The sequence below is a fragment of the Sapajus apella genome, unplaced genomic scaffold (genome assembly GCF_009761245.1).
Source record: "Sapajus apella isolate SASKATOON/1434 unplaced genomic scaffold, GSC_monkey_1.0 scaffold73, whole genome shotgun sequence".
NCBI classification, from domain to species: domain Eukaryota; kingdom Metazoa; phylum Chordata; class Mammalia; order Primates; family Cebidae; genus Sapajus; species Sapajus apella.
Window position 1 is genome coordinate 3506092 of NW_022437013.1, and position 27896 is coordinate 3533987.

The 27896-nt window shown below is 40.3% G+C and overlaps 1 protein-coding gene across 1 annotated transcript in view; it reads left to right on the plus strand.

Moving 5' to 3' along the window:
* Positions 1-297: 297 nt before the first annotated feature.
* The window catches only part of TRPC5 (transient receptor potential cation channel subfamily C member 5), a 289234-nt gene continuing 261635 nt past the window's right edge, over positions 298-27896 (plus strand). The window contains exons 1-2 of the mRNA XM_032250810.1: positions 298-775; positions 1231-1370. The gene's annotated coding sequence lies outside the window, so the exon portion shown is untranslated. The remainder of the gene's footprint in view (positions 776-1230; positions 1371-27896) is intronic.

Consider the following 27896-nt stretch of genomic DNA (forward strand, 5'->3'; position numbering starts at 1 on the left):
CGCACCGGCGCTTAGCCTCCCACCTCCCCTCCAGTCTCTGCCACCACCCAGGGGAGGGGAAGGTCTGGGGAAGCCAACGAAGGAGACAGAACAGAAAATTCCGTACCGAGGGGGGAGAGATGAGATGGTGGGACGGGGCAGCAGGGGTTGACTTGGGGCTGCGGCTGCGGCTTCCTTCCACCCCTGGCCTCTGAGCTGCAGAGAAGGCAGGAGCTGCTGCCCGTGCCGCCTGCCCCGTCCTCCCTCTTTCCCTCCCCCATCCCCGCCTCCCCCGCCCCACCCCGTCTGCCACAGCCTTTTGCGGGGAGATCCAGAGAGGCTTCGGGGCTGGGGGAGGTGAGGGGTGCTTTAGCCTGCCTACCAGGGTTGTCTCAATCTCTCTCTCTCTCTCTCTCTCTCACACACACACACACACACTCGCACGCACGCACACACACACACCCCACATCACAACCGAGACGGGCTGTCCGCAGCTCTCAGCCACCCCAAGGGGAGGAAGAGAACAGGAGCAGGGGGAAGCCTGGCGCAGAAAGAAGGGAAAAGGAAGAGCTCAGGGTTGAACATTTTTGGAGATTGGGGTGGGGAGGAGAAAGGAAGCGTGCCTCCTCTATTTTCCCCTCCCTACCCCTCTTTGCTTTTCTCTCCCCTTCCCTGTATAGCATATTCCAGAAAAGGCAGCAGAAGGGGATAGAAACCTCTAGTGTAGAAAGGGATTTAGAGGGGTGGCCAGCGTTCCCGCCAGCCGCTACCTAACAGCTGGAGCTTGAATGTGCAGGTAAGAGTGTGAATGCTGCTCGCTCTCTCTCTCTGTCTCTCTCTCTCTGTAGCTCTCTCTCTCTCTCTTTCTCTTTTCTCTCTCCTCTCTCTGCATCTCTCCCTTCCTCCATCCTTCTCCCTCCTTCATACTACAGTGTCAGCTACCCTTGTCAGTTTCCCTGTGTCAGTTTCTTCCCTAGCTCTTATTGTGTGTGGCTGGCTGCGTGAAGGGAGTGTGTGCGCTTGAAGGAGCTCAGGTTGGGTTACAGAGCTGGGGGAACAGGACAGGGACACTGGTAGAGCAAAGAGTTTCGGGGCACTGGCGAAGGCGAAAGGTGAGGAGGGCTGATCTGTTACAGGGAAGTTTGGGAATAACTGAGTATCCAAAGGGGAAGCCAAGGTAGGAGTCAGTACTTGCGCTCCTCTCTACACCCCGCCCCTTTCCCTGTGCTCATCAGCCCGCCCACCCGTCAGCCTAGAGGCCCCAGGCTGTCCCATGTGGCTGCTGTTTGCGCGCTGCCAAAGAGGAGTCCGGCAAGGCGCGGCATCTCACATCCTGGCCGGCCGACACCCAGACAACACAGGTCTGATCCGGAGGAACCACTTGGCTCAGGGTAAGTCGACAGGCAGCCGGTGCAGTCCATTACGCTGCCTGAGCGCTGCTGAGGGGCAAGGGGCAGAAAAGTGCAGGTTAAATGAAGATGCTGGGCTGGTGTAGGCTGAGAGGTATTGACTGGCTAGCCAGTGGGCTCAGAGTGGCAGAGGGAGGCCAGCAACAGATTGTTTCGGAAGAGGAAATGCGATGCGGGAAAGCTCTAGGGGTGATAGGACAAGGTGCTCCTTGCCGATGACCAAGAGCATCCCTTCACTGGGAATATTTTCCCAAACTACAGCTCACAGCTTTGTCCTATCCCTGGACAATGCTTTGCTTCATTCTTGGATAGATTTTAAGATCCCTGGGGATCCCAGACCTCCTTAAAATTGATTAGTGTGGCCCTTGGACCAAGGATACCTGCCCTTTGTCAAAAGCCACCTTCAGAAATAGAGAGCCAGAAGCCAGATCATGAAGGTTCAGGAACCAGAGTCCCCATTTACCTTATTTGTCTTGTATCCTTCAAACTTAAGAAAGGGCCACGTTTGTTTGCCTGGCTTCCTAAAAGGAACCAAGAAATGCAAATGGAGGGGCATCAGTCAGATCTCTGCTTCAAAGTAGACACCTCCCTCCCTCTTTACACACACACTGGCTTGGACAAATGGTCATGATCGTATCCCACATATGCAGGTACTGAGGTGAATTCACAGATGCTGATCTTTCTCCACAGTCTCTTAGAATGAGACTAAGAGAAGGGTTTTTCCTTATTATATCCTGGGCTCTTTGGATCACAGTCATGTACCTGGTGATGGTCAAGCGTTTAGCAAGGTTATTACTCCCTCATGAAAAGCCTGAAGTGGGGAAACCAGCCTGGAAGATAGAATCTCTGAACTTTACCCGAGTTTATTACAAGAGTAGGAGAGACACAGACTAATCAATAATGCTCCTTTTAGAGATTGTGCATGTTAGCCCTTGGCTTCAAATGAGAAATAATTATTACATTGACATGGCACACCTAGATCCGTTTTTTTATTGCCGGTATTTATCTTCATGGCATTTAACAAGAAAGACAAGTTTATGTATCAGCATTCATAATTGTCTACTGTTACTCCCCTAGGTTTTTTGATGTTTTATTGATGATTTATATGATGTCTCCTTAGCCATAAACTCTTTAAAAACAGAAATATAAATGATATCACATGGTACCTTTCATCATGTGTTTCAAATCTGCTTAGGAGGCATGCTAATACAATTACATGGTATGAAGTCCGTTGCAAGGCAAATATATAGTCTTGGATAAATTAAACCCACAGGGTCAAGGAGTCTCTGAAGCTCTCTCTGTGAGGTTGAAGGAAGAATTGAATACCACCTAAAAATCCACATTTTGGTCTCTGGAAGATGCTGTTTTCATAAACTTTCACTGTATATATATATATATATATATATATATATATACACTCACACACACACGAGGGGGAGGGAGAGAGAGAGAGAGAGAGAGAGAGAGAGAGAGAGAGAGAGAGAGAGAGAGAGAGAGAGAGAGAGAATCTGTGTGTGTGTGTGTGTGTAGTTTTTCAAGGACCTCAATCAACCCCATACAATGTTGGCTCTGTGCTTTTGTAACAGAGGGGAGCAGGAGGTGAATTTGTGCTTCCAATGCACCCAGGTTCTTCTGCTAAACTTTCTGTTTATTACTGCTTTACCAAAATGCAATGAATTGTCTCCTTCCAACTCAGCAAATAGGAGAAACAGATTTTGCATTAAGTGAAACTGTTTATATTGCATCAGGCAATTTGTTGTAATGTTCACTGCTGAAAGAGAGCAGAATGAAGATTACTCAAGTAGAATCTGAAAAGGTGCCCATTCTGTTACTTTTTAAAGGCAACCATAAGTAAGTATTTTCTTAGGTTAAAATTACAATTTCCTATAGATGTAGCAAAGATCGAGTTGCAGACAGGTAAGAAAGAACTGGCAGCATCATAATTGGGGAAAAATCTCAAAATTTCAAAACAAATGAGGCATACAGTGTAGGTTTTTATCTGTTCTTGGTGATATAAGTATCTGGCTGTTTAAGTGAGTCCTGATGGTCACCCAGGGGACAAGCAGGTCTGCAGGTTCAGGGATTCAAAACCAATGTAGCCCCCAGCTTCACTGAAACAAATTCACCTGACTTCAGTATACGTTTCAACATGAAGACCTGAACCAGATATCTGCCATCCTTCTTAGCCGTAAGAGCTATAATCCTAAGATTCTGTTCTTTCTAGACCTAACAACTAAAACCAGAATGGCACGCAGAACCACAGTACTTAGAGAAGAGTAGGCCAGGGAATTAGAGATGCAGAGGGGAAAAAGATGAGAGGAATAGGAGAGAACTGAAGATGTTTGGAAACAAATGGAGAGAAAACTATCTAGGTGTTTGCTTTGGCTGGGAATGGAATTAATCCAGAAATCAACTCGTATGTGATGCATCTTAAAATTGCCTGTATTTGACTTGCAAACACTGAATAAACAATGATAGAATTCCATAGAACCAGGGAACTGGGGACCTTGAAGTACATTTTCGGTGTTGCCATCTCGTTTCACTCCATACAATATTAAATTCCAACCTGCAAGCCATTCAGGTGCTTAATTATTGAATGGATATTTCAATTGTGTCATGCTGCTTTCCTCTAGCCTGTTTTTGAATATTCTACTTTGTCTTTTGCCATGGCTCCATCACTGAAGGTGGTAGACCAAAGCATTTCTGCCTGCTTTACTTCTGCCAAAGGTTCCTGTTTTCACCTTAGAATACCAAGCTGTTCAGATGCCTCCTGCAAACTAATGCAGTATATATGGCACAGGATCTCTATCCTCAAATCACTGTGCCACAAATGTATTCTTGTTATAGTTCTGTAATTCAGAAGTCTGACACAGGGATCACTGGGCTAAAATCAAGGTTTCCGCAAGACTGCCTTCCCTTCTGGAGGCTCTAACAGAGAATATACTTCCTCATTCAGATTGTTGGCCTAATTCACTTCCTTGAGGTTATAAAACTGAAGTTTTAATTTCTTTGCTGGCTATCAGGATTATTTCCTATTTTAAGGTCTGCTAATTATCACTTCAATTATATCTGAAAAATCTTTTTCACCATGTAACATCATATTCAAAGGTTCTGGGGATGAGGGTGTTGACGTATTTATGGGGTGGCCATATCTTGTCTACCATAATCTTCTATGTATTGAGTGCTACAAATACATGGTCTTAAATGAAATTCACTACAGTTTCTATATGATAGGAATTATTATTATTCCCATTTAACAGATAAGGAAACAGGATCAGACAAGTTATCTGGTATGTTTAACACTGCACAACTTGTGAATGGTGGAGGCAGGGTCACAGTCTCTCTTCTTCCAAATCTTGAATTTTCCCTATTGGCCTACGTTATGCAGCTGTCTCATTGTTGGAAAGCTCTTTTGGTGGGTGGTTATTGTTTCATTTGTTGTTATTTTGTTTTGTGTTTTATCTTTTTAGTCACATTTTTGAGTAGTTAATTTATATTCATGGTTTAAAAATCAAAATGTGTAAAAAGGTATTCTGTTTTCCATCTGCATGGTTGTCCCCACCCCTCCCCCTTTTGATTTGTTTCCCTCTAAAACTTCTGAATGAAAATACAAGCAATCGTGAATAGATGTACAGCAATATCTTTACATTTTAACAAAATGCTTCAAACTACAGCTCAAATCCGTTTTGTCCTTTTGTTGCATTCTCATTACAATGCAACTTCGGAAGAACTAACATCTGCGTTAAGTGACAGATCTTTGGGCCAATCAGTTACCTAAGCAACTGGTGACTCCACCCACTTTCTAAAATGCCTTATAATACTTTTGACCCCATGATGCTCACTTGAATACTCTATACATTATATAACCTTAATGCCTCAATATTGTTATGTATCCCATCAATTTTATCTGAACATCCCAGTGTCCTGGAATTTTAGGAAACACAAACATGAGAGAGAGACAGTGAGAGAGAGACAGAAGAAGAGAAAGGGGAAAGAGATAGAGAAAGCAGAAAAGGAAATAGAAAAGAAAAAGAAGGAGGAGGAAGAAGAAAAGGAAGAGAGAGTCAGAACAAGAGGAAGAAGAAGAGAATGTATATGAGGAAGAAGGAGAAAGAGAGAAGAAGAGAGAAAGAAGAAGAAGAATAAGAGGCGGAGGAGGAGGAAGAAGAAGAAGAATGCCCACAGTGTACAGTGGGAAAAAAACATATATTTATGGAATATATTTTACTATTATTCCATAATGTAATGAGGTGATTATATTTTAGCATAAATAAGTGTAATGTCTTATTTATGAATAATCTTTGATAAAATAGACACAGCTATCTATTTTGCAAAAGAGCATGGAACTCTTACGTAATTACAAACATTGAAACAGGCTACCATATAATTGGGTACCATCTCATATAGCAATAGGCACTGAAAACAAAAGATGATAAGTTTGGTTTAAACAAAGAATTGAATAAAGCTAGTGACAAAATCAGTATACCAGAAGTAATTATTTTGTCATTCCTACTATGAACATTGTTCTTTAGCTGTAATGTAAGCGCCTCCTCTTTCCAGCATATCAGTAGCATACAATATATACTTGCCTTCTAGTGGCACAAAACAGAGCATTTCACTATCTTCTGTTTTTTGTTTTTGTTTTTGTTTTTTTGTTTGTTTGGTTGGTTTTTGCTACCCTTTAAACCAGTAGTTTTCCACCTGTGGACAGTGATTCATTAATATATTGTGAAATAGTTGATAGCCACTATTTTTAAATGAAATAGAATAAAATAGAGAAATGTGAATCTCATGCAGTAAGAGTAAGAATTGTTTCATTAATCTTATTTTAGTAATACATGTGTGTATGTGCACACAGGTATATGTTCATGTTTGTGTATAAGGTTCAAAATAAAATGTATTTCTTGCTGTGGGTTATTGTCCAAAAGTTTGATAAATATTACTTTAAACAATTAGAACCACTGAATAGATGTTATATTTCATAATCCTTATCAATAAATAAATCTCTGCCAACTTCTAAAAACCTTGACCTTCCTGAACATATTTTTCTAACTCTAAGGAGATTCCACACTGTCCCTTGGCATTGTTGTCCCCAGTTCCTGGCAATGCTCAGAAAATAGCAAGCATCCAAAGAAAAACTAAAAATCCCATAAAAATGGGAATGCTTTTTCTCTGTGATGCATGAACATCTGGAGATTTGTAGCATCTCAGGATTTGGAACTAAGCTTCCTAGTTGTCACTTCCATTGGCATCTTATGGATATAGTAGCTCAGGAGACCCTAGTCAGTGTTGAACATGGCCTGAAAGTTTGCAGCTTATATAAAATATTTAACCTCAAGAACCACCAGAAAACTTTATACTTTTGATTGTGCTGTCGTCTTTACACAGTGGTCATCTCCAGAAACCTTTCCTAGATGAGTAGCTTTTGGTCTAATAATAAAGACCAAGTAATAAAGAAAAATTGACAGGAATATAAAATGTATATTTGTGGATACACCTAGGAAAAGGCTGATGAAGTAGTGATAGGTAGGTAAAGGTTGTCCCAGGATGTTTGATGTTACAAAATAGAGGATTTTCACATTTCTTATGGGGCAATTATGCCAAGGAAGAGAAAAATGAGAGGGCTAGTTGGAAGGATAGAGACAAGAGAAAGGAGTAATTAAACAGTTTGATCCGCAAAGTCGTAATTGAGCCCCTACTATCAATCACTTGACAAAAATTCACGCAGTGTGCACTAGGTGGAAAGCACTGTTGGGAATGCAAACATGCATGCCCAGACTTTTCCCTCTAGGAACTTACAACATGATCAGAAGTGAGTGAGATGATGGGAGCAAACATGAAGCGAAATCCTGGTATGGCCAAGTAGGGCATTATGCTTTAAGCCATTCATGGAAATACAGGCTGACACTTCCAGGAGATATAATGGGGAAGTTTGGTCTGCAGAGGCCTTTACATGTCAAGCTGTGCTGAATTTAATTTAGTGGATGAAAGGAAGATACAAAAGGATTTTGAGATTTAAAAAATGAAATAATGATAACAATGTTTGGGAATGATTATTCTGGAAATAGTGTATAGGAAGGTTTGATGGAGGAGCAAGCAATGGCAGACATACCAGTTAGGAGGCAATTATAGAAATCTAGGCATTCAGATGTAGGTGATGGGGAGGAAGGCAGCAAATCACACTGCCACGTGTTTTCCTATGCAACAATTTTGCATGTTCTTCACATGTACCCTAAAACCTAAAATGCAATAAAATAAATAAATGGAAAAAAAAAAAAAAGAATTTGGAGGGGCCTTTGTCTCTCACTGAAGTGGGAGCAGCAGGGCTCGCCTTTATTTCTTTGCCCTCTGCTCCTAGAGGCCCAGCTTCTGTGGCCCGATGACCTGCAGGTATTTGGAGATCCACCGCTAAGACACCAGGACCCCCGGGAAGCCTAGAAATTAGACTGCTGACGTTTAGAGATGTGGCCATAGAATCTCTCTGACAGAGTGACAATTCTTAGACACTACACAGCAGAATTTATACAGGAACTTGATGTTAGAGAACTATGGGAATCAGGTCTTTCTGGGTATTGCTGTCTCTAAGCCAGACCTGATCACCTGTCTGGAGCAAGAAAACGAGCCTTGGAATATGAAGAGACATGAGGTGGTGGATAAAGCCCCAGGCAGGTGCGAGTGAAGGTGAACACAGCAGATGACACAGACAAGAGGTCTGAATATTAAGGAGAAAGCCAGCTGTTAAAATATGAGTGGAAAAGCTATGTTCCATGAGAAGGAAATGGTTTCTGGGAAACCTGAAGTTGGTTTTTTGGGTTTCTTTTCTTACATATTTGAACATCTTTAGTTTTCTGTGTTTAAATTTTCTAAGGATTCTACTTTCTTTTTGGTGATCTTCTTTCAAGCTTTCAGTGAGAGCCACTGTCCCCTTCATGGCATTTTAAAAACCGCACAGTCTGACTGCTTTTACATTCTTTTTGGGAACACACAAATCTGCATAATTTTAAGAAATTTTTGTTAAACAATTTTTTAAGTTTTCTTTTTGTATCATGTGTAAAATGTAAGTAGTAGTTTCTGTCCCATTTTTTTGTTGTTTTGTCTGTGTTACTAGAGCCTTCAAATATAGTTTGAAGTTACAAAGTAAAAAAAACAAACAAACAACAACAACAAAAAAAAAGAAATCTAGGCATTAAGAGTAGCACTATGGTTAAGTACAGAATCTGGTCCAATTCATTTGGGTGTGATTCTAACTGTGCCACTCTGATTCTTAGTTTTCTCTTCCATGAAAAGAAAAAACTAAATATACCTGCCTTAAAAGAATACTGTGAGGTTGAAATGAGTTACATGTACAAAGCACTTAGCATAGTACCTGGCTATAGTAAACATGTGCATGTTAATTGTTATAGTGTTATTATTGTTGTTGTTACTGTAGTGGTGCACCTGGAATGGATGGGGTATAAAATACACTGTGAAGGAACAATCATGGTAAATGGCTGTGTGATATGTGATGAAGGTAGTCAGAGATGAATGTAAGCTTTACCTCCCTGCTAGGTAACAGAGAAATGATGCCATAAGAAAATGTGAAGGTAAGGTGAGGCAGGAAGATAAGAAGTTGATAGTAAGTTATCTTATCTTCCTGTCTCACCTCACCTTCACATTTTCTTATGGCATCATTTCTCATAGACGGGTGTTGAACAATGAGAGCACAGAGACTCAAGGAGAAGAGCATCACACACTGGGGTCTGTTGGGGGGATCAAGGGAGGGAGAGTGGGGTGATAGGGAGGTTGGGGAGGGATAACATAGGGAGAAATGCCAGATGTAGGTGACAGGGGGATGGAAGAGGCAAGCCACATTGCCATGTAATCCTGCATGATCTGCACATGTACCCCAGAACCTAAGGTACAATAAAAATAAATAAATAAATTAATTAATTAATTAAACCACTTTTACTGAAAAAAAAATTTAGATGTGACATTGGAGCTCAAGAGAAAGTTAAGGAATGAAATGAAAATTTGGAAAGTCACAGATATAATATAAAACTTCTGACCTTTAGGCTGGGCGCAGTGGCTCACACCTGTAATCCCAACACTTTGGAAGATTGAGGCAGATGGATCACGTAAGGTCAGGAGTTTGAGATCAGCCTGACCAACATGGTGAAAACTTGTCTCTACTAAAATTACGAAAATTAGCCAGGCATGGTGGCACATACCTGTAGTCTCAGCTACTCAGGAGGCTGAGGCAGGAGAATTGCTTCAACTCAGGACGTGGAGGTTGCAGTGAGCCAAGATCACCCCACTGCACTCCATCCTGGGCAACAGAGCAAGACTCTGTCTCTTAAAAACAAACAAACAAGTTTTATCTCTAAGAAATAGATGTAAAATCTCCAAGAAAGAAAGAAGAGACACAAAAGCAGATAGTTAAGGTTTGATCTGTGGCCCATGTTTAGTGGAGGGAGAAGAGCCACAGGAAGAGTGATTAAAGGAAAAGGAGACTTGTGCAAGGCACTATAGGGAATTCACCAGAAGAACATGACCTGCTCAATACAACTTATAGACTCAGGACAGAAAGCATTATAAAGTATGAAATATGTAATAATGACATTCAACTTAAAAATTAAATTCTCAGTTTCAAAACATACCTTATTTTATTGACTAGAGAAGTCAGGAAGGCTTCATAAGTATTTTAGCCCTGGAATGATGAGTGACATTTGGAAATATATCAAGGAGCACATTTCAGATGGGAAGAATTATATGATCAAAGGTGAAGAGTTAGAAACAGGCACACCAAGTTTAAGAGAGAGAGAAGAGATCAATCTGACAAGAGTGAAGGGAGGAAGATAAGGCAAGGTAAGAGAGGAAAAATGTTCAAATCACCCACACAGGTAATCTCCCTCAAGTCCCAACTGAGGGAGATTTAAAATGTTCCATCTCATCTTAGCTTTAAAGCTGGATGTTTCATATCATTTTTTTTCTGACATAAAATTGAACTCCCAGCTTTCTCACACAAATGATTGAGTGGACAGTGATGGATGCTATTAACAAGAATAAAAAATGATAGAAGAAAAATTGTAGCAGGTTAGGGTGAGGTGATATGAGGGTGGAAAAGGGATGATGAGTTATGTTTGGGACATGTTGAAGTAAAGGTGCCAGTGTGACATCCAAGCACAGATGTTAAACAAGCAGTTAGATAAATGGGTTTAGAACTCAAAATAGAAGCCTGAGCTGTAGATATAGACTACAGAGTCATTATCCCATAATAACAGGACAATAATAGCAGTGATGATGAAAATACTTATGAAGTATATATTATATCAAAGGCATGGTTCTAAGAATATTCCAAATAGTAAATCACTTAACCTTCATAACAACCTTATGAAGTAAATCCTATTTTTGTCCTCATTTAACAAAAGGACTAAAATCAAGGCTCAGAGACGTCACATGCCCAAGGTCGCACAAGTGTTATCTATTGGAGCAAAGATCCAAACCCAGGCAATTACAAATCCAAAGTCCATGCTCCTTGTTACCACATTAAGAGTGAGTGTTAGAAGTAGAATCACTTACTGTAGCAGAGCAGGCTAAACAATGGAATAGGTCAACTACTGATCCTTGAAAATATCAATACTCCAGAGGTAAGTGGGAGAAAAGAATTTTTCAGAAAAGACTAAGAGCAATCACAGAAATAGAAGGAAAACTGGGAGTGAGTGATGGCCTAAAAGTTACTGGAGGAGAGAATGCCCAAAAAGGGGAGGGGTGTTAGCAGCATTGATAGCTACAGCCATTGGATTTGACAATTCGAGGAGCTTTGAATAATGTAGTGGTTAGAACAGGGGACAGCAAACCACAAGCCATGGGCAAAATTGGGCCCACCATCTGTTTTTGTGTGGCCTCAAGCTAAATGTGGTCTTCACATTTTTTAATGCTTGGAAAAAAAATCAAAAGAAAATATATTTCATGCTGTAAAAGTTATGTGAAACTCAAATTTCAGTGTCTATAAATAAAGTTTTATTGGAACACAGTCACTGATACATTGATGTATTGTCTATGGCAGGTTTCCTCCTACAATAGCAGAGCTGAGCAACAGAGAGCATATGGCAAACAAAAAAACTAAAATCTTCTCTATTTAGCCCTTTACCGAATAAGTTTGCCAGTCCTTAGGTTAAAGGATTAGCTGTAAGGTCAGACTACCTCAGTTTAAATCCCAACTCTCCCTCTGACTACACAATGTGACCTTGAAAAAGTCACCCAAATGCTCTAATGACCATTGTCAGTAAAATGGAGATTAAAATGGTATTTATTCATAGTATTATTATTATTTATTTATTTATTCCTGAGACAGGCTTCACTCTGTCACCCAGGCTGTAGTGCAGTGGTGTGCTCATGGTTCACTGCAGCCTCCACCACCCGAGGCTCAGGGGATCCTCCCACTTCCCCAAGTACCTGGGGGTACAGGCACGCGACATGAAGCCCGGCTAATATTGTTTTTTTGTTTTGTTTTGTTTTGTTTTTGTTTTTGTTTGTTTTTTGAGATAGAGAGGGGGTTACACCATGTTGCCCAGGCTGGTCTCAAATTCCTGGGCTCAAATGATCCACCCGCTTTGGCCTCCCAAAGAGTGGGGATTACAGGAATGAGCCACTTATTGATCCCAACTTCATAGGAGTTTTTTGAGGATCAAATAATACAATTTGTGTAAGACACCTAACATAGTGCATGGTGCACAGTTAGAACTTAAATGTCAGTTGCTGTTGATTTTTGATGTGGTAGAAATGAGTGATGGGAAAGTGCTGGATGGGAAAGTGCTTTGGCTTCTATCAAATTGCAATAGGTGGCAAAAGGAATTAGAGATGTGGTCTATACATATAGAAATTATACTTTGGAAAATTGTCAAGTGGATTTGAGGATGGAGGAGGAAGTAACTTTGGTTAGGGGGAAATTTTCAATTTTAGTGGAGAGACTTGAACACAGGGAAGAGGAGAAGTGAATGAAAATTGAGCATCTGGGAGGAAAGAAAACAAAATAAACTGTTGAGGTAGGAAGTTCCAGAGTAGAGATCAGCGATTAACCTTAGAAAGGAGTAGGAACAATTCTTCCTCGAGAAATAAAATCAAGTTGGATGCAAATATAAAATTTTATGTGGGCTGGGGGAAATTCATATCTCAAACACTCTTTCCTCTATTAGTTTAGAGACAAACTTTTCTGTTATGGGCATGGGTAGGGGAACTTTATTGAACACTGGCTGTGGAACTTGCAGAAAGAAGTTAGCCCAGGAGATTCCAAAGAGGAGTATGTATAAAATGACCGTGTGGGCTTGACGGAGCTCGGAAAATTGAACTTGGTGGTGCCAATCGGCACAACAATGTGAATTACTCTAGAGCTGCTGAAAAACCTGAAAGAAGAAATCCAGAAAGCAGAGAGGTGAGTTGAGTCATGACTTTTAGTCGTGTTGAAATATTTGGAAAATGTAACACCACCATTGGCAAACATTTGAATCCCATACCAGCCTGTCATTGGAACCACTGGCTCTGGGAGCCTTGTCTTGTCAAAAGGCTCTGCAGCTTGTTCATCTTTATCTTGCCTGGTGTGGTATCATGTTTGCACAATGACACAGCCTCCCCAGACACTTCTGGATTTCTTTCCCTGAAATCTAATTGCAACATAACAGAGACAGACGGTACATTGGAAAGCTCAGAGGAGGAACATAAACTGTGACTTTTGTGGAGAAAGAATGGTATTGCTGAAGGATGGGGGCTAGTGCTATGGAGTCTGAGTACCTTTCAGGACTTCATAAGCCTAGCAATAAAATCCCTATTAATTTGTGAGATGCAGGACACAAGCTTTATGGTGTCCACCATAAATCCAAATAAAATGCCACAACAGCTGGTGTGCTGGGTTTGGCTCCCTTGAGACTCCAGGGGTAAAGTTAAGGGCAAACAGGAAAACTCCTGTCTGGACAAACTAAGGGCAAAGCAGAAGTGGGGGAAGGAGACGTTGCCTCAGGAGGCTACAGATCCAGGGAACAAATACTTTGGCTACAAGTTGAAATGGCAAGAAAAAAATGGAACAAGTGTTCCTAAAAAGGTACCCACTGAGCCCCCTCGAGACTTGCAGTTCAGCTGAAACTTAGCCAGGGCAGCTGTGAAGATTCCATTCACACCTTCTCTAGAGAGCATGCCCCTTCTGCGAGGGAAAAGTGGATCTCTTGTAGGCATTTCCCAATCTTACCCTGACCTTTTGGCCTGGGACTCAGACAAGTGTGCATTCCCCTTAGAGGCTTCCAGTCTCATTTGGAGTTCTGCTAAAAGGATGTAGAGGGCCAGTTTGCATTCAGATAGCACACACATGCCCAAAGCACTTTCCCATCCAGCTTTTTAAGCAGACAAGTATGGTGTCAAAAGCACTATATTGGGGGTCAAGAGTCCTAGCCCTGCTACTTACTAGGATTGTGACCTTAAGCAAAACACTAAGCTACTCTGAACCTCAACTTTTAGCATTTGTAAAATGAGGATAATAGTACTGCTGTCTTAATAGAGCTGTTGGGAGGATTGAATAATAGTGCTTAGCACAGAGTCTGGCTCATGGTAAGCACTCATTAGGTGCCATCTTCATCTTCATCATCCTCATTTAACATATAAATAACTTGAAGCATATATTAGGCTTGAAGCCTGGCTCTGACACTTATTGGTCATAAAACCTTGGGCAAGTCATATGACCTCCCTGAGCCCATTTCTTTCTTCTCAGTTTAAGGTAGACATGGCTGATCCTACAAGATATTGTGTGTGAAAAGTATACAGTACTTTTCAAATGCTATAGTATTTGTTTTCCTTTTCAGAGAGCATCACCTCTTTTTAAAGACAAGGAAAAGAACTGGAGAGGTAAAGGCATTTACCCAGTGAAGCAACAGCAAACCTGGAATGAGACCCCAAGGCCCTCTACTCACAACCCAGGGCTCTTCCTAATTACATTCTCTGAGAGCAGTTTGGTCTTGTACTCAGAATAGAGTGTTCCATGTGGTCCCAGCAGTGCAGGCTGTGCTGATGTGTGTGCTTCCCTGATGCTCACCAGCTAGAAGGCAGCAGTGCTGACCTGGCCCCTTGCAGGCAGATATCAGAAGCCAGAACCTCAAAGCTCTTTTGTTGCCCTTGTAGCAAGTGACTAGCATTCAAAATAGAGAGTTCTAACCATCTTCACACCCAAAATACTTTCTTCTCCCCACTACCACCCAACTTTGGTGTCTGAATCCCCATCATTTAAGCTTTTTTCCTTTTAAGCTTCAGTCTTAGTTCAAAAGGTGAACTCCCTAGGACATGCATGCAATTCCTGCTACCAAGAATCAGCTATCAGGGCAGCAGTACGAATTCAAGTATTCAGTGCTTTTTCTCTCTGCAAGTGGGAAAGACGGAGATTTCAAGTACAGGACACTACTCAGTCTTCCTGGATAGCCAGAACAAACTAGAGACAGCAGGAAAAATATTATAAATGGAGAGAGGGGCACATAAAGAGTAGGTTGTAAAAGCAGCCCATCTCTACCCATTTTGAAAGCACAGGAGCAGGACAAACAGAAGAGATATCCCTGCAATGGTGAAGAGCATGCATTTGAAATGGCAAGGTCAGACTTCCAATATTATGGCAAATTTCCTAACCTGTCTATGCCTCAGTTTCTTCATCTGTAAAATGGGGTGATCATATCATCTACCTCAACAGATGGTTTTAAGGGTAAGAAGAAGAAAATATGTGTGTGAACATGTTTATAAATCAATGCCCAGATCTAACTGATCATTAAGGATTCAGTTAACTTCTCAGAGGACGCTTGAGGATGCAGTGACCTTGACAGTTAGATGGCCAGGTGAGATGCACCTGGCATTCCTCCCAGCCCCTTCACTGTTAAGTGGAGCATCTCATGCACCTGCCATGCTTCCTCTCAGAGTCTGCCTCTCTTCTCATCTCTGGTAAAGTGGAAGCATTCAGTAGCTCTCTCTGGCCAGAAGTAAGTCTCAAGAGCTCTGATCTGAGAGCAGTGGAGGTGCACAGTTGGCAGAGGGCAAGGCTCTTCTGAGACTGAATGCCATCCCACTGGCCAGCTGTAGCACCAACCTAGGGAAGCAGAGACAATTAGGACGACCTCTCAGTGACAAGACTCTGGTGTCATTAAAGCAGTGACGTAATTGGCCTGCCACAGCTGAGACAGCAGACACACAGTCCAGCAATAGGGCAAAATAGTTGTCTCAATGGATAAATAAAGCAATATATAAATAATTACTGAGGCTATTAGCTATATTTTATCTTCTCCCCTATCCTGCTTCCTGACACTACTAGATTCAGGGGCCCCAGAGGGGTGCCAGTCAGAGTAAGAGCAGTGACAAGGGAAGGAATGGCTAAGGCCAAGGACTCCAGTTGACCAAAGGCTATTGGGGGCCCTACAAAATGTCTACCTACAAGTTCCAGGGACCCCTGAGTCTTCTGTGATGAAAGCAATCAGTAATGGGCAAAGAGTCATCTCTAGTGAGGAATGGAAGAGAAATGGGACAGCTAATAGGACAGAGAAGTACCTAAGGCCCACTTATCAGTGCATGCCTTATCCACTACAGAGGTGACTGACTCTGGGCAAGGCTGAAGCTCTAGGTATGTGTGGGAGGTAAGTTGAGAAGGTGGTAGTGTGCTGGGCTATATAATTACACTGAAGAGTCATTCCCACCATTTCCTTCTCTTTCCTTTTATTAAATAAGCCCTGAACTGAAAGTGACAGAAATGGGGAAGGTCATGTATGAACAGGTAAAATCAGAGTTGGTAAGGAGGCAACAAGGTCAGCCACATTATCCCTCAAACTGAGCAATTTAAGTTTATTTGTACTCTGCCGTAAACTTTACTTAATTCATTTTCTTAAACACTTGGTATTTTCCAGACACTAAGTGCTTTACAAATATTGACTCTCATAATCCTCATCACAGCCCTCTGAGATAAAGACTATAATAATTCTTATTTTAGAGATGAGGAAAACAAGAGACAGGGACATTAGGTAAATTGTCTGAAACAACACAGCTAATAAATGGTGACACCAGGATTCAAACCCAGGCTAGCCCAATTCTGGAGAAGAGACCATGCTCTTCACCTCTATGATATGCTGCCTGGCAACTTACATTCAAACTGTACACCTACCATGTTCTGTTGATATTTGATATTTATTAGTAGGTATCCACTGCCAGTCTAAGTACTGATCGTAGGTGCCATGAAGGCGAGGGCCAGATCTTTCTGGTTCACCACCATATTCCCAGGGTCTAACACAAGGGCTTAATGATTAAAGGAATTCATAAATGAAATATAGATTTTATGAGGCATTCGATGAAAACAACTAAATGCCAAATAAAATAATTATAATCATTTGAGACAGGAGCTATTTTCAATGTATGTGCAGAACTGTAGCCATATGAACACAGAAGCAGAAGGGTTTGGCTCTGCCTAGAGAAGTCAGGGAGTACTATACAGAAAGGATGTAATATTAGAGTTGGGACTTGAAGAAGTAGGTATTCACAAGCAGAGAACGGGCCTCAGGTGGAGGTATTCTAGGCCAAGAGAAAGGCATGAAAAAAGTCAGAGCTCTCTGGGGACAAATAGTCTGGTGTGGTTGGAGTCTAGGATATGCACATGGGAGTAGCCAAAGGTACCTTTGGAGAGCAAGTCAGAGGCCTACTGGTCATTTCAAACATGATCCTATAGCCAGAGCAGAACCATCAGCCAACTATTTTTTTTCTTTTTTGGAGATAGAGTCTTGCTCTGTTGTGTAGGCTGGAGTTCAGTGGTGCCATCTTGGCTCACTGCAACCTTTGCCTCCCAGGCTCAAGCAATTCTCATGCCTCTGCCTCCCAAGTAGCTGGAACTACAGGCGTGCACCACCACCCCAAGCTAATTTTTTGTAGAGACGGCATTTCACCGTGATGGCCAAGCTGCTGTTGAATTCCTGACCTCAAGCAATCCACCTGCTTCAGCCTCCCAAAGTGCTGGGATTACAGTTATGAACCACTATGCCCGACCCCATCAGCAAACTTTTAAGTAGGACAAAGATATGATCAGATTTGTGTTATGGAAATGTCATAATCCTCAATGGAAAGATGGAAGAGACCATGAAGCCACAGATACCAGAAAACGGGAGGTTTGATGGCAATATCCTGAATCCAGGAAGGAGATTATCAGAGGCTATATTGATAGCTCTTGCTGATAGGATGTGAAAGAATAAGGGAAAAGGAGGTTTCAAGAATGACTCCCAGTTTTCTGGCCTGGGAAACTGGATAGATGGTGTTGCCAAAAATGGATATGAAATATGTGAGGTAGGTTAAGATGAGGGTGATGATAAATTTGGTATTGAGTATGTTGAGTTTAAGGTATGTGTGGAAGGATTATATACCAGTAGTGATGCTCAGTAGGAAGTGTCAAATAGATTTTAAGCTCAGGAGAGAGACATAAAAAATTAGATTTGATATTCATTGCTGTGTAAGATCAGTCATTGAAACCATGTGTGTGAATGAAACTAATCTTTTTTTTAAGCTCACCTAGACCATGATTTGATCCATCCTGTGATGAAAGGAAACTCCCTAGGTCTTAGGATGAAAGAGAGTTGTCTTCCCTTTCAAAGACTCATTTTTGAACTTTTCAGTAGAGAGTATTCCTGATACATTTCTAGATGCATAGGGAAAGTCAGTCAATGATTATGGACAAGACAGAGGTTTGGATTCTATTCTATGGGGTTGAGCCAAAGATTCTGGGTACTTCCTTTGCATTTTGGAAGCCAGCTGTCAGAGGTATACGAAGCTGGCCCAATTGGTAGCAGCTCTATGGTCTCCACATTGCAGGAGGGAATATATCTCTCTTCTAGTTGCCCCCTACACTTGTTGACTGACTGGCTATTGTGGCCCAAAGCAAAGATTGGCAAATAGCCTTTCCTCTTCAGAGAAAAAGGAAAAATAATTAAGAAAAAGGGCATTTTTGCTAAAATGTTCAGTGAACTTTCGTAAGTAATTTGTCTTCTCCATGGCTTGAGATATAATGATATCTACCTGATCTATCTCACAAGAAAATTGTGAGGATCAAGTGAATCATGGATTATGAAAATGCTTTTTAAAATACACTATGAGCAAAATATATTTTCAAGCACCAAGATCCCTGAGCTCTAGTTTCCAATCCTTCATTGTTTCAATCAAAAACGGTATTTTACTTTGCCTTCATTTACTTTCCTATATATGACAGAAGTGAACAGAGACCTTTCATATTTTGGAGTGTGCATGTGTTTGCCGGGTAGGATGTGTGCCAGCTTGTAGGCAAACTCAATTATCATAAATGGCTTTAGAATAAGCAAGCACTTAAAAAAGTAGGTTTTTTTGTACTACCTGACATTATTCTTTTAATCTTTCACATCTCTTCCTCTAATATCTTTTTCTTCAAAGAATTCATTCAAGTATATACTACTGAACCCAATCCCCTATGAGAAAGGGGGAAAATATATTCCTGTGCCCTGATCTAGAGGCAAAAGTACTCCTTTATTTAAATTAACAAAACAAAAATAAAGCAGGGGGTTGGAGGTTAGGGGAGGGATGGCATTAAAAGAAACATCTAATGTAGATGACGGGGTGATGGATGCAGCAAACCACCATGGAATGTGTATACTTATGTAACAAACCTGCATGCTCTGCACATGTACCCCAGAACTTAAAGTATTATAATTAAAAAATGAAGAATCTAAGCTTAAAACAAAAATTTTTATTACTTGTCTATGGCTGCATAAAAAAGCAGCAAATTTCAGTCCCTGAAATGTTTACAGTTCTCAAAGGCCAAAACAAGCATAAAGACATGAGCTAATATCAAACAGAGAGGCTATGCCACACAGATAAGTAAGGAAGAAAACATGCCAATGATACAAGTTATCCAGCCCCTGAATGGATTGCCTAGAAAGGTGATTTTGGGCAGGATCCACAGATGTGAAATCTGAATGAAACAGCAAGAGAGATGAATTAGGAAACAATGGAATTGATCTGTCATAGTTTCAGTTGGCTCTACAGGCCAGAGTTAAAACAAAGCAGTCTAGAATCTCTAGGTCCCTTCAAGTCTCAGAGTCTAAAGATATAATTATATGAAATGCACTGAGACTAATATTTTTGCAAACCAGCCTAAAACATCAAACAACTTCTAAGCAGGAAAAAAAAAAATGTTGGTAATGCCACCACCATTCCTCAGTCTTATGCACTAGAAGTTGAAGTCATCCTACCTTCTACCACTCTTTTGTCCCATATATATAATTAAGTCACTAAGCACTCTTCATTTGAATTCTACATTTTTTGTTATTGCCTATCTTACTCCATTTTCCGCTGCTATTACCCTACTTACTGCCCTTATCTGCAAGCTAAGCCTCCAAGCTGGTCCAACTGACTCCAGTCTCTCCCTGTCAATCCATCCTGCACAGTCACCAGATTGATCTTCATTTGACATTACATTTCCACCTTCAGTAGTTCCCCACTACCTATAGGATAAAGTTTAAACTCTTTTCCCATGGACCCCTAGGCCTTCCATTGTCCGGCACCAACAACATTTTGAGTATGATCTTTTCCTATAAATCCTCTGCTCTAGAAAAACTATTTGTAGTGTCCCCCAGCACACCCTCTGCTTCCTCTAGATTTACCTATACAAGTATTGTAGCAAGAATATAGCTCCTATTCTAAACAGCCTCTCAAAAAATTATCTATCCTTCAAGATCCAGCTCAAATTCTACCTCACCCAATAAATATATATTGCATGTCTAGTATATGCCAGGCATTTTAAAGTCTTTGCTAGCTTTCCCAGTCTTTTATTACTCCCTCCTCTGAGTCCATTGAGCAGAGTCTAAGTATCATAATTGGCCCTTTGTAGTGATTACTTTATATAATTATTACCCATTATTTTCTGTCTTAATGTTTTTTGTACCCAAGTACACTGTAAGCTTCTTGAGGACAGGAACTTGGTTCTGTATTTCTTTCTTCCCTCATCCCTCACTCCACACCTTGCAAGTAACATATTGCTTTGCATTTTGTAGAAAGGAAATTTATGTTATTTTATTTTTATAACAGCATATTTCCAGTCAGAAATCCTATTGACCTGAGAGAGCATTACTACATCAGTATGAAAACAGCCTAAATGAAGCAGAGCAAAGTAAAAACAGTTGGCTATTTTGGTGACAATACAATTAAATACTAAGTCTAGAAGGAAAACGTATCTATTCTAGTTAAATGGAATGGCCTGGGGATATAAAGAATGCCTATAACATATAAGAGAAAGAGAAAGATGACTATAGCTCATAACGGAAAATCAAATCATTATATCATTGGAATAAACTGTTCCTGGTTTTAGACAGGAGAACTAATTCAAAACTTTCAGTGATTTCCAGTTATGGGTACCTTGCAGATTGAAAAATTAGTGTAAAGAAGGAGCAAAGAGGTGGCTAGCACCAGAAGAACCTACTTCTGGACTTTTTTTAAATTCTCTTTCCCTCCTTCTCCTACTATTTTCTCCCTGCTATATCTCCAAATACCACTAGACCCCCTACACACACACACGTTTTTTAATAGTTGTGTGTGTGTGTAAACAAGTTTATTAGGTGCTTTTGTAAAGATTGTTCTTCCCTGTCTCCTTGGAGGATTCCAGTTAAGGAGGGACCACAGGCCCAGACTCTCAGAGTCTGCCTGACCTACTCTCCCTTCACAGCTCCTTCTCTTCTTTTGCTTCTGTTTCAGTCCCCACCCTCATCTCAGATCTGAAGATTAAGGTGGTCTTTAGTTTTCCCCTCAGCACTCTTCCTCAGACATGGTTTTGCATTCTCCCTTAGTTTCAACTTGTGCTTGGCCTCCCAATGAAACAAATCTGTTTTTGTATCCAAGGACCATCTCCAAGGATACCCCCAGGACTTGTACACCACAGGGAATCTGACAGGGCTGAATCCTGATGGTCAGTAGGAGATAAAGATACCTTCTGTCAACTCTTGTCTCTTTTTTGCCACCCTTCTTGTAGCCTTCAACACAGATTTGATAAAAATGGATCTTGGCCATAGAGTAAACAGAACTTGATTAGTCCAAGAAACTCTGTGGATGTTTAATTAATAAACAGTTGTTGAACAGCTTCAATAGCCTACAAGCTAAATCAGACATAAATCAGGACACAATCAACTCAGGAAGTGTTTTTCCCAATATTGGAAGGAAGTTTCTAAGGAGGAAACAGAAAATTAAGGTCTAGGAAATGGCCAGTTGTTGGAGGGTCTAGAGGAAAGCCAAGGCTGAGGCCATCAGGCATTTTCATCCAGGAGTCCACAAAATTAGAAAACCAAGAAAGAGAGGTTTTATTTTCCCCATTTCACAGAGGAACTGTAGAGGCAATGAGTTCAAAGAGAAAGCATATTGCAGCTAACAAAGCAACCCTTTTGGGGGAAGACTTTTAAAATAGGCTCTGTTGATGGTTCTCAGTCATATTTTTTGGTGGTGGGAGGATATTCATGCAAATAACAAAGTGAAGTTAGCAACATATCTTATGCACAAAGTGATTTACAATAAGAACTTAGCTTGGGAAATACTGATAGGTTCATGTGTGCCCCTGGTGAAGAAACACTGAGTTAAATCAGAGTGATCAAGCCAACCAAACTCAGGAACCAGAAAGCACCGATGTTTTTGACAAAGAACCTCAGATAACCTCAGATAAGTTTATTTCAAATCTGTTCCTAAGTAACTTATTATACTAAATATATTACATGAATAGGAGCAGCCTCATGTGCATCAATATTGGAAAATGTTACATCTTAGATGCTTCAAGAGAATATTACTATTACTCACAACCTCACTTTAATTTGTGAGAGAAATATCTTTTATTTCCTCGTTTTAAGTTCTGAATAGATGCAGGTGACCCTGGGTGGTCACATCTTCCTGCATTGGTGTATACTTTTATCATTCTCAGGCAGTTTGGCAGGGGTTGCAAATGTAAATATCTTCAGGAGTCCAGCAGTAACATAAACCTGTGAAAATATTGGGTAGGAGATAATTTGGTGTGGTAAGAACTGTGGTGATCAGCAGAGGGCAGGCCCAACCAAGAATTTAAATTCAAAACTTTTTAAAGCCACATGCTGGTCAAACATATGTTTCTATGTTTTGGACTCAACCTTTGGCACCTAGTTTTCTATCTCTGGTTAAAACTTGAAGGAAAGAGGAAAGAGGGATGGGCTTGATAAGCCCTTAGTGTTTTCAGCTTGAATATTTGTTCATTTTGTATTAAATATTGCAAATCAATCAGAACCCCCTTTAATGGTTAGATTCTACATGAGATTCAGTACAAATCCATTTTCTCATACCTTAATATCACTTCCCTCATTCTAGTCCTCAGAATAAAAATAAAATTGCATGGTTTTCCTTTGACTGAAACATCTTCATAAAATTTCCTTTATTTACCATCAACATTGGTCCCTACCTGCTCTCTGTGAGATCTACTCTGGCATTTTGGAGGCTATAGAGCTGATGTCTTAACTTGGTCCTAGTCTGAGATACACATATGTGAAAATTGGGAAACAAACACTTTAGGCTGAGTTTATGATGGTAGGGATAGATGTGGAGTTTTTGGGTTATCAGAAAACCCCTGACTTCGTGTTGGCCGCTCCTTTCTACACCTTCCTAACCTTATATCCTTTAAACTCCAGGGTGATATAACTCAGAAGCTCCAGAAAACAACCTTGTCCGCTGAGTGCATTCCCTTAACCAGGCTCTTTGAATGGGTTTTACGTCAGGAATCTGAACAGTTCTAGAAATGGAACTGCGTCATGTGGCAGAGACTGTAGCAACCAAAATAACAGCATGCAAGGAGAAGCTCTGCTGCCCATGCAGCTGCAGAGATGCTTCAGATGTACACTTTCTTGTAGAGCAGAGATCATTCCATATGTTGTGCATAGAATAGCACCAAACACGTTTCATTAATGCTGAATAACCACCCGGAAAGGCAGAAGGGGCTTCATTAGTTGGTAAAATCCAGGAGTGGCAATGCAAATCTGGGCAGTGAATTGGGTTTCTCATTTCACCATATTTGGGGCTCCTCAGAAACTAGTGAAGCTAGTTAAGATTTAAGATTGTTGAATCAGAATCCAATATCAGTTTTTGAAAAGGGCATTGACATGATGGACAGAGTTTGATAAAGAGTATCTTGGTAATCCTAACCATTGTGTTTGAGAGACAGGAACCTAGTGGTTAAACCCATAGGCTCTCAAGCCAGTCTCTCTGAGTTCTTCTAATTCCAACTGTAAGGTCATCTCTGAGGCTTTGGGCAGTTTGATTAGCTTTCCTGTACTTAGTTCCTTCATCTATGAGATGAATATCATAAGATCCACCCTATAGTATTGCTGTGAGGCTTAAATATGAAGCACATAGAACAGTGCCTACTGTGTGATGGTATTCAAAAAGATTATTAAAATGTTTTCCCCTTAAAAGCTATTAAGAATAAAAACAAAATTGCTGCTCACCATTCAAAGATTTGAAGAGATATTAAGCAAGCCACATCCCTTTTATGAGTCTTAGTTTCCTCTGTAAAATGGGATGAAGAGAGTACATAACAGATTTTTCAAGCAGTTTTTGGTAGTATAACCTTCTATTCAAGATTAATTGATGTTTCTTTTTATGTAAATCTTGGTATATGGGAATATCATCCTACATATGCCTTAGATCCTTTTAGCTCATGAGACTGAGAGTGACCCTTTCCTCTCTGCCATTTCTTGGTTTCTTAACTCTATGACATCAGAGGAATGGCATCCAAGGCTCCTGCCCCCAGCTCATCTGCTCACGCCAGCTGTTAGGGAATAGTAGAGATTTTCCTTTAGAGTGAAAGCTGCAACAAGCATCTGAGGATAGTGTTATTTATCAAGTGTTTCCATATATATATATATATATATATATATATATATATATATAAATTGCACTTCAGGTTCTGGGGTACACGTACAGATCATGCAGGATTGTTGCATAGGTACATCAATGGCAATGTGGTTTGCTGCCTCCATCTCTCCATCACCTATATCTGGCATTTCTTCTCATGTTATCCCTCCCCAACCTCTCTATACCCTGCTGTCCCTCTGCTATTCCCTCCCAACAGACCCCAGTGTGTGATACTCCTCTGCCTGTGTCCATGTGTTCTCATTGTTCAACACCTGCCTATGAGTGAGAACATGCAGTGTTTGATTTTCCGTTCTTATGTCAGTTTGCTGAGAATGATGGTTTACAGATTCATCCATGTCCCTATAAAAAATGAACTCATTTTTTATGGCTACATAGTATTCAGGTGTATATGTGCCACATTTTCCTTGTCCAGTCTATCATCGATGGACATTTGGATTGGTTCCAGGTCTTTGCTATTGTAAACAGTGCCACAATGAACACACATGTACATGTTTCTTTGTAATAGAATGATTTACAATCCTTTGGATATATACCCAGTAACAGATTGCTGGGTCAAATGGAATTTCTATTTCTAGATCTTTGAAAAATGGCTACACTGTCTTCCACAATGGTTGAACTAATTTACACTCCCAACACTGTAAAAGTATTCCTATTTCTCCACATCCTCTCCAGCATCTGTTGTTTCCAGATTTTTTAATGATCGCCATTCTAACTGGTGTCAGATGGTATCTCAATGTGGTTTTGATTTGCACTTCTCCGATGACCAGTGATGATGAGCATTTTTTCATATGTTTGTTGGCCTCATATATGTCTTCTTTTGAAAAGTGTCTGTTCATGTCCTCTGCCCACTTTTGAGTGGGTTTGTTTCTTTTTTTTTTCCTGTAAATCTGTTTTAGTTCTTTGTAGATTCTGCATATTAGCCCTTTGTCAGATGGGTAAATTACAAAAATTTTTTCCCAATCTGTTGGTTGCTGGTTTGCTCTAATGATTGTTTCTTTTGCTGTGCAGAAGCTGTATAGTTTAATTAGATCCCATTTGTCTATTTTGGATTTTGTTGCCAATGCTTTTGGTGTTTTAGTCATGAAGCCCTTGCCTGTGCCTATGTCCTGAATGATTTTTGCCTAGGTTTTCTTCTAGGGTTTTTATGGTGTTAGATCTTATGTTTAGATCTTTAATCCATCTGGAGTTAATTTTAGCATAAGGTGTCAGGAAGGGGTCCAGTTTCGACTTTCTGCCCATGGCTAGCCAGTTTTCTTAACACCATTTATTAAACAGGCAATCCTTTCCCCATTGCTTGTTTTTGTCAGGTTTGTCAAAAATCAGATGGTTGTAGATGTGTGGCATTGCCTCAAAGGCCTCTGTTCTGTTCCATTGGTCTATATCTCTGTTTTGGTATCTGTACCATGCTATTTTGATTACTGTAGCCTTGTAGTATAGTTTGAAGTCAGGTAGCATGATGCCTCCAACTTTGTTCTTTTTGCGTAGGATTGTCTTGGCTGTGTGGGCTCTCTTTTGGTTCCATGTGAAGTTTAAGGTGGTATTTTCCAGTTCTGTGAAGAGGGTCATAGGTAGCTTGATGGGGATAGTGTTTAATCTATAAATTACTTTGGGTAGTATGGCCATTTTCACAATATTGATTTTTCCTAACCATGAGCATGGAATGTTTTTCCATCTGTTTGTGTCCTCTCTTATTTCATTGAGCATTGGTTTGTAGTTCTCCTTGAAGAGTTCCTTTACATCCTTTCTTAGTTGTATTCCTATGTATTTTATTCTCTTTGTCGCAATTGTGAATGGCAGTTCCTTCTTGATTTGCCTCTCTTTAACTCTGTTATTGGTGTATAGGAATGCTTGTGATTTCTGCACATTGATTTTGTGTCCTGAGATTTTCCTGAAGTTGCTTATCAGTTTAAGGAGATTTTGGGCCGAGATAATGGGGTCTTCTAAATACACAATCATGTCATCTGCAAATAGAGACAATTTGACTTCCTCCTTTCCTAAGTGAATACCCTTTATATCTTTTTCTTACCTGATTGCTCTGGCTGGAACTTCCAATATTATATTGAATAGGAGTGGTGAAAGAGGGCATCCTTGCCTAGTGTCAGATTTCAAAGAGAATGCTTCCAGTTTTTGGCCATTCAGTATGATATTGGCTATGGGTTTTTCATAAATAGCTTTTGTTATTTTGAGATATGTTCCATCGATATCTAGTTTATTGAGAGTTTTTAGCATAAAGCATTTTTGAATTTTGTCGAAGGCCTTCTCTGCATCTATTGAGATAATTGTGGTTTTTATCTTTGGTTCTGCTTATGTGGTACATTACCTTTATAGACTTGTGTATGTTGAACCAGCCTTGCATCCCTGGGATGAAGCCTACTTGATCATGATGGATAAGCTTTTTGATGTGGTGTTGCAATCGGTTTGCCAGTATTTTATTGAAGATTTTTGCATCTATCTTCATCATGGATATTGGCCTGACGTTTTCTTTTTCTGTTGAGTCTCTGCCGGGTTTTGGTATCAGGATGATGTTGGTCTCATAAAATGATTTCGGAAGACTTCCCTCTTTTTTGGATTGTTTTGAATAGTTTCAGAAGGAGTGGTACCAGCTCCTCTTTGTATGTCTGGTAGAATTCGGCTGTGAACCTATCTGGACCTGGGCTTTTCTTGGTTGGTAAGCTATTAATTGCTGCCTCTACTTCAGCCTGTGTTATTGGTCTATTCAAGGTTTCAACTTCTTCCTTGTTTAGGTTTGGGAGGGTGCAACTGTCTAGGAATATATCCATTTCTTCCAGGTTTACTGGTTTATGTGTATAGAGTTGTTTGTAGTAATCTCTGATGGTAGTTTGTATTTCTGTGGAATTGGTGGTGATAACCCTTTATTGTTTTCTATTGCATCTATTTGATTCTTATCTCTTTTCTTTTTTATTAATCTGGCTATCAGTCTATTTTGTTGATGTTTTCAAAAAACCAGCTCCTGGATTTATTGATTTTTTGAAGGCTTCTTGTATCTCTATCTCCTTCAGTTCTGCTCTGATCTTAGTTATTTCTTGTCTTCTGCTAGCTTTTGAGTTTTTTTGATCTTGCTCCTCTAGCTCTTTCAATTTTGATGATAGGGTGTCAGTTTTAGATCTCTCCTTGTTTCTCATGTGGGCATTTAGTGCTATAAATTTCCCCCTGGACACTGCTTTAAATATGTCCCAGAGATTCAGGTATGTTTTATCTTTGTTCTCCTTGGTTTTGAAGAACATCTTTATTTCTGCCTTCATTTCTTTGTTTATCCAGTCAACATTTAAGAGCCAGTTGTTCAGTTTCCATGAAGTTGTGTGGTTCTGAGTTAGTTTCTTAATCCTGAATTCTAATTTGATTGCACTGTGGTCTGAGAGACTGTTATGATTTCCATTCTTTTGCATTTGCTGAGGAGTGATGTACTTTCAATTATGTGGTCAGTTTTAGAGTAGGTGTGATGTGGTGCTGAGAATAATGTATATTCTGTGGATTTGGGGTGGAGGGTTCTGCAGATGACTTTTAGGTTTGCTTGGTCTAGATCTGAGTTCAAGTGCTGGATATCCTTGTTTTTTTTTTTTT